The sequence below is a fragment of the Dermacentor andersoni genome, chromosome 6 (assembly GCF_023375885.2).
Source record: "Dermacentor andersoni chromosome 6, qqDerAnde1_hic_scaffold, whole genome shotgun sequence".
Lineage (NCBI taxonomy): Eukaryota > Metazoa > Arthropoda > Arachnida > Ixodida > Ixodidae > Dermacentor > Dermacentor andersoni.
Window position 1 is genome coordinate 154,666,074 of NC_092819.1, and position 8,462 is coordinate 154,674,535.

The 8,462-nt window shown below is 44.8% G+C and overlaps 1 pseudogene; it reads left to right on the forward strand.

Moving 5' to 3' along the window:
- The first annotated feature begins 1,529 nt into the window (after nucleotides 1-1,529).
- Nucleotides 1,530-8,462, forward strand: part of LOC140219122 (astacin-like metalloprotease toxin 4) — an 8,860-nt pseudogene continuing 1,927 nt past the window's right edge.

Below are 8,462 nucleotides of genomic sequence, written 5' to 3' on the forward strand. Positions count from 1 at the left end.
TTCATAATACCCTGGAAGAAATTGCAGAAGCACAAGAAAGGGCACAGATTCTCAGGCTCTCCGGCACCAGGGCAGGCAGATGACTCCTAAGAGAGATGGGCATCCCCCCGGCCTCTGTCGAAGACGCCTATCAGGGCCTTCCGAAAAGAGCAGAAAGATAGAATCATCACATCGCCCGCCCCGCGCAATATGCATCCCGAACGCAACCTAGAAAGAAGGAAGGCCAGGGTGGTGGCGCTCCTACGCCGCGCGACAGAACTCCTAGGCGGCAGCTGCTTCGTTGACGCGGCCCAGTATGGCAACAGCAACAATTTCACGGTAGTGTCGATCAACCACAGGGGTGCGGCCGTTAACGCCGCTTCGGTACGAAGCACGTCGTCGCGTGCGGCCGAGCAAGTGGCCATTGCCTTGGCCCTCTTGGACGACAAACATGCCGATATCTTCAGCGACTCCAGGGCAGCCATCCGCTCCTTCAGCGTTGGCGCTGTGTGTAAGGAAGCCTGTCGCATCCTAGACGGCAAAAGCATCGCCACCCACACTCTCACGCGGTTCCCCGCTCACATGAGATCCTTCATGGGAGGCTCCACAAACCTCAACGAGCTGGCCCACTCCAAGGCGCGAGGTCTCGCTTTGCGCGACCATGGAGAGCTCCAACGCCGGCCCGCAGTGGTGGAGAACAGAGATCAGCCGACCACATACAATGAAATTGCGCAGCACTTCTATCTCGGCAGGAGAGACTTTCCCCTTCCACACAAGAAGTTAAATAGAGCGCAGGCATTGACCCTCAGATTATTGCAAACAGGCTCGTATCCCAGCCCGGCTTTATTCCACAAGATTTATCCCGACACCTATGCCACTAGTTCTTGCAGGCACTGCAATGACATCGCTAGCCTAGACCACATGCTCTAGCGTTGCCCCTCGTTACGAGGCACAGAACGAATCAATGAAGACAAGTGGCTCTCCGCTATCAAGAGCCCCGATGCCGGGGCGCAGCTATGGGCTGTCCAGAGGGCCCACGATGCGGCGGTCGGGCATGGCCTGACTGTCCCAACGTGGGAGCGGCCCGCAGCGGGCTGAGTCGCGTACCTCAGGACCTTTATAAAAGTTTTGCATCCATCCATCCATTGATGAGATAGACACAAACGCACGTAACTATAGCATCAGCTTACGCCTTAAAACTCATAATTGGGCGCTTTGACATTGCCGCAGTCCAGCGTAGGCCCAGCGTAGAAGAAATCGGGGCACAATGTTTAAGCGTGTTCAAACTCGTCACTTCGTGCCGTACCCGTGTTTTGTTTTACGAACAGGAATGATAGGTTCAAGGCAGATAAATCTCAGTAAGCAGATGCATTGCCCGTGTGTTTGATTATTTGCGTATTAGCGCACCTGCCTGCAGGGCTCTCTTGAACCGTTAAAACGGTGCAATTACTCCACCTTTGCTGTTAGACGAGACGCGATGCATATCGCATTAAACCTTTTAAGCGTTAAATTTAAGGCCCTCCTTGGGGTCGCCACCTGCCCGTCTAGAAATGTGGTGCACCTTGCGCAGGTGCTACTCGTACCTGCGCCTCAATGGCGCTGAGCAAGAGTTGTCCTTGGGCCGAGGGTGACTCGACCACGGCACAGTGACGCACGAGCTGCTGCACGCGTTGGGCTTCTACCACGAGCACTCACGTCCGGACAGGGACGACCACATCGACATCTTCCCTGAATATATTATAGAGGGTAAGCGTATATACTGGTTAAATTTTGAACCGAGCTTTATATGACACGTTTATATTGTTGGATGATCTAGATTCCTTTTTGCGGCGCCATGCCCCAGCTACCTGCTGCCGTGAAGGATGCGCTGCAAGAACTTGTTTTCTTTACTCATATGTGGGCTATGCCGACTTCTATGCAGTGATGTTGAGTCTAACCCAGGGCCACATCTACTGAATGACGTGCTTCCAACTTTGCGACGTATTCAATCCGACCAGGAGGACATTCGTAATGACTTGCATGCAATAAAGAGTTTGCAGGCGTCAGCTCACGTCGAGCAAAATCAATTGTCGCGTATGCTTCGTACAGTTGATGTCGATATCTTTTCAGTGAAACGTTCCGTCACGAATGCATCGCCCGAATCACTGAACATATCTAACTGATTTTCCACACAAGTAAAGCCAATAGAATCGCTCTGTGAAGACGCAGAAACTAAATTTCCACGCTACAACGTGCTCCTTTTTGAAGTCCCCAACGAAAAAAGCGAATGAATGGCAACCTCAGAATCAAACGTCATTGACATATGTAATCATCACCTTGGCATAACTATCGATCTGGCTCAGATAGATAGCGCGCATCGCTTCTGTCAGTACAGCAGTGAGGAGAATAGGCCAATAAATTCGCTTTTTTTTCAACGACAAGCAGTCTGTATTTGATAAAGGCTACAAGTTCAAAAAGACTAATTTTACTGTTCGTGAAGAATTTACTTTGCAGACGCGTATCGCTCAAAGCAAACTCATTGATTTCGCATAAACCATAAATGCCCAATGTAAGCTAACGTTCGATAGACTTATAGTTGATGAAATTGTCCACACATACGACGCAGCGTCCGCCTCTGTAGTTCCCTCATACTGATGGCGTAGACCTAGCTTGGGAACACGTGTATCTAAGAAAAAAAGTCGTAGTTTCGATGGAAACGCGAAACATCGAACGGGATAGCAAATTAGCAGGCAGCCAAATGATGTAAGGATAGTGCATTTATCGGCCATGAAAATTTGTAAACATTCGCTTGCTAACTAAATTAAGAAGCTTAGTGTCAGCGTGCACAGCAGATATGAGCATATCGTACTCGATGAACGCAGCCAGAACGCGGCATTAGAAAGCGTGGCAGCAGCAGCGGGCGAAGAGACCTTCGTGTTGTCTGTCGCTTCAACCTAAACTGAGCGCCGACAACATATACCACGCACAAAGCTAAGACCCGCCGACGCACCTAGACTGTGCCCCCACAACAGATCGCTGTCAAGATATGACCGCGCGACTGCGCGCAGCCGCCACATGCGCAGTTGTAGCCGGAGTAAAAAGCAAACCCCCCTCTCCCCTGCGCCTCGCAGCATTGGTTGCCTCGCGTGCGACGGAAGACGGCGCGCTTCCTCCCGCTTTCTTGCCTTTCGCAAGGGCGAATTTGAACCGTGATCGTCCGCGCCCCTCGCACGCTGTCATTCGCACATACAGCGCAGGGCGCGCGGCGAAGCTGTCACCACCGTTGGACTTTATAGGGAATTTTGCGGCGACGCTGACGAAAGGAATCAGCCTTGAGTGTGCGTATACCTACTATCGCAATGAAAACCGAATATTATTCCCTCGCTAGCACTAGCCTACATTAGCATTCGTAGCGTTCTTTCTAAGCCCATCGTAATTTTGTGATACTGAGATGACTGTAAATGCGACATATTGGCCCTTACGGAATCTTTGGTCAGCTCGAAAATTATGAAGGATGAAATCCTATCTGATTCGGACAATTACAGGCTCTATCGCAGAGATATGGTCGACAGAAGAGGAGGTTAGGTATTACTGGCCGCAAAAAAGATTATCACGTCGCTTCTTGTGCCTACGCCTTCGAGTCTTGAAAGTCTTTTGGTTTGCATACCACCGCACCAATTGAAGTCAATTTATGATATACGCTACAGACAATCTAATAGCTCCTCCAGTTTTATTTACAAGTTTAACGATTACATCAACTCTATTCCACTCCAATATAACAAAACTGACAATTACTTCTTTGTGACTAACTTTCCGGATATTGATCGTCAGAACTTGCGAAACCAATTACGTGTATATTGTGAGTTCGTTTAACTATCACAATTTCTCAATTGAGATATTTACGGACCAACCATTTGGTATTATAATACTTTGGATCTCCTAACGACGATACCTCGAGGGTTAAAATTATCACTTCTATGGATGGATTCAGTGGCCAATGGTTATTAGAGCTCGCAGTTCATGCGATTTCCTGCTCACGTCACCTGAAGACAAAGCAAGTACTTGTTCGCAGAGGAGCAAACGTCGACGCTAATAAAGGCTTGAAAAGCTTCATATCGTCATTCTTCGCAGCTTTTTCTGAGCGCACAGCGCCCGAGAATTGGTGCTTGCAGAAAGCAAAGTTGAAGGAACTAGCACATACGCATATACCGAAGGTTTTATTTCGCGTAGAAGCATTGAAATCATGTTTCATTGAACCGCTTCATACCATAATATATAAAAAAGGACATCTGGACTGGACAGCCAAACGTAAGGACACACCTGAACCTTGGAGCAAACATAAAACTTGCGATAAAGCCTACTGCAATGATCTGCGTTATCCTAAGGATTAGTACGTTTGCAACGGGCAATCTTTGCTTCAACATAACAAAAAAACTTTGGAAAGCGATGTCTCCTGGCCAAAATTCCGATATTTCTCCACAGCTGGATAGTTATAGCTTGCCGATTTCGCGAGATCTTTCTAGATCTGTTTGTAGAAATAACGCAATGGCCGCATTTACAAAGAAAATTAAAAAAGTGCCTTTATCGTCAAGCTAAAGATAAGGCAAGCTCAGTGGAGTGGGAGAACTATTACGCTGCTGAAACTGCGTACTTAATTGGAGTTCGCGATGCCATGCGAACCTTTTTTCACTATGACCTGCCAAACATTTTACTTACTAATCCAAGAAAATTCTGGCAGGTGTTAAACTCCAATACAGAGCGTATCAATACTCTCGCTCACGTGCTGGGTGAAAACTTGACAGATTTAGCGTGCGCTATGTACAATAGCGTCTTTTCTTGAGTCGTTACCAGTGGAATGAAGACGCTTCATCCTCTGCCAACCACAAATACACAATGAAACATGTCAGCCATCTAATTCACAGTACGTGGGCTTTTATCTGTGATAGAAAATAATCTATTGTCTTCGTCATCTGGCATCGATGACATTAACTCTACTACTCAAAAACACGAAACACATTTCTTCAGAGTTTCTCTATTTATTATTTTCACAGTCGCATTCCACAGGCACCATGCCAGACGAGTGGAAGATGAGGAAGGTTATTCCAGTCTACAAATAGGACAAAGAAAATTCTCTCCTAAAATAACATCCCATCTCATTGACAAGTGTTCCCTGCAAGATCATGCAACATGTAATCTACTCTCACATAATGAACTTTCTAGACGCTAACAACTTATTTCATCCTTCGCAGCACGGGTTCTGCAGAAGCCGTTCTTGCGAGACACAGCATGCACTATTTGTTCATGACGCTCATGCTAATCTTGACAGTAATATACGAACAGATGCCATATTTTTGGATTACGCGAAAGCGTTTGAGAAAATATTTCATCAACGCATATTACTAAAACTTTGTCTTTTGCATTTGCATCCTGATATCCTAAAATGGCTTGAGCAATTTTTTTAACTAACCGCTCACAGTATGTTTCATTTATTAACCACGCTTCAAACATTGCACTCGTCAAATCAGGCGTACCACAAGGGTCTGTCCTTGGCCCCGTTCTTTTCTTAATTTACATAAACGAATTACCCTGGCATGTGTCATCAGATATCCGTATGTTTCCCGATGACTGTGGTATTTACCGCGCAGTGAATACCATCACTGGCCAAACAACTCTTAAATTCGGCCTTCACCGCGTACAAGAATGGCATAATCTTTGGCTAATAAAACTAATAAAACTAATAAATGCAAGCTTGTCTCATTTACCCGTCGTCATCACCTGCTTCGCTCTTCTTATCGAATCGGTGACGTCACCGCGGAATAAGTAGAATCCTACAAATACTTAGTATCACCTTGGCTAAAGATCTAAGCTGGAATGCGTATGTTACTAACGTTATTTCATCGGTTAACAAAACATTGGGATTTCTATGACGACACGTTTGCCTTGCTCCATTGCTTGTAAAACTGTGAAGACCATTGGTCAGACTGAAACTAAGTAAGCAGTTCAAAATTGCTCCACCAGGTATGTCCATTCCACGTACTCTTACAACGTCACCATATCATACTTAAATAAAAAAGAATCTTCCTTATCGTTTCTATGCTTTCGTCGCCGCAATGCCACCCTATCCCTTTTCCACAGTTTCTACTATTCAACGCTTAATCTCCCACCATACATTGTTTCCACAACGCGCCGATCACGACGCATCGGCCATCCCCAGCAGTTAGCACTACCACATTCACGTACAAATACATTCTAAGCCTCATTTTCCTACCGAGCATCTTAAGACGAGACTGGCCTTCCTGATAAAATCGCTGCCATCACCTGCTCTTCACAATTTGTTCAAGATCTAACAACTTTTTTATTTACAGAATTGAATGCATTATAGCACTTGTTTGTGCGTGTTGTATGTTTAGTAGGGGTGTTGCATAAGGTGTGGCTTTTATGCAATACCCCTACTACAGGGTCTTTAAGAAGATAAAATGAAATGAAATCAAGCACCATCCGCAAATGCCAACATCCTTCGAAATCGGCTAGCCATACAAGGCCCCTATCAATATAACAACCACTTGCATTGCTGAGTTGACTGACAACCTCAAGATGTCAAATTCTTCCGGTATAGATGGGATCATCTCAAAAATTTTTAAATATGCTGTAGTTCCATCTAGCATAGTCCTTTCTTACTTGTCTCAACAGACCCTCTGAACAGGGGAAGTTCCTTATGGTAGGAAGGTCAGTGAAGTTATAACATTTTTTACATCCACTGATAAGAGCGCTCTTAACAATTACCGCCCCATATCACTAACATGTGTTCCCGGTAAACTACAAGAACTGTGCTCGTCTTGGTTGCTCAGTGTATATGGTGTTGGGCTATTGAGCACGATGTGGCGGGATCAAATCCCGGCCACGGTGGCCGCATTTCGATGCAGGCGAAGTGCGATAACACCCGTGTACTTAGATTTAGGTGCATGTTAAAGAACCCCAGGGGTCGAAATTTCCGGAGTCCTCCACTACGGCGTGCCTCATAATCAGAAAGTGGTTCTGGCACGTACAACCCCATAATTTAAATTTTGTTACTAGAACTGTAGCACATCTAATGGAAGTTAACAGCTTCTTCTTCAAACATCAGTATGGTTATACAAAAGAAATATCATGTGAAGCACAGCTAAACGAATTCACTACAAATGTTTTTCTATACATGGATACGCGCCAAAAGACAGATTATATTTTCATTGATTCCACTAAGGATTTTTATCGCATTGAACATTGCTATATTGTAGCTAAAATTCCATGCTTGAACATAGACTACTTAACAGTATATGTAGCGTAAGAAGTTTCTTGTCATTCCTTAAACAATTCACCGTCGTCGATAAGTACATTTCCAGTATCAGCGATGTAACATCTGCTCAACCTCAAGGGTCAAACTCAGATCATGACTCTTCCGGATTTATATAAACGTCATCCCACACAAAATGAGGACAACCATTCGCTTGTTCGCAGACGGCTGCATGACTATTGGTAAAATCTGTTCACCATCCGGCCACATCGCTCTTCAAGGAAATGTTGACCGTATTAGTTACCGGTGATCTTCTTGGAAAACGAGCCTAAACAGTCATAAATGCAGACTGATAACATTCACCTGCAAAACCACCTTTTCCGCTACCGATTACTCATTGGATGAAAATCCCGTTATACGCACTAACACATACACATAACACATAGCCTTGGGGTTCTCCTTACCTAACTTTACAGCTAAACCATCATGATCTGCCCACATCAAAAAATTAAATCCTAAAGCTGCACGTATGCTGGGTTACGTTAAACTTAACCCTCGTGGTATGCCTGCCCTCACAAGACAAATTGCCCATCAGATATTTGTGAGACGTCAACTCTAATTTGCGGCCCCTATTTAGTCACCTCATCAACCTTACCTAATAACGACTCTCGAGTTCGAAACCGCACCGCCCATTTCATTGTGAAGGTTATCAATGGGACTCTAGCGTAAGTAACATTGTCATTTTTATATCTCATCTCTTCAATCACAAAAAACCATGGCACTGCTTTACCTGTTTCACACAATAATCAATAGGACGCGCCAATCCCCCGTACTGCTCACCCGGTCATCTCAATGTCGGCATGAGTTTCCAGCGTCTCTTTGTCCGAACCGATGTTTTCAATGCATCCGCCTGGCCAGGTGAGATGTGAGAAGGTGAGATGAAAGAAATAACCTACCTAACGACATAGTTGACATTATTGAACTTAAATCCTTAAGAGCATACTTAAATATAATATTCATATAATTCATCACAGCTAAATCTACTGTGCATCTCTGGTGACGTTGTGTACAATAATTTTTGCTTCATGTACTGATTATTTATATTTGCTACAGGCTTGTTCATTCATCTTTAACCGCCAACATCTGTACAATTTCTTTTTACTCCTTCTTTCTACTTTATACAATCATTTCGTTTTTTTATTGCCTTATTTATATATGTTAGAGAGTTGTTGTG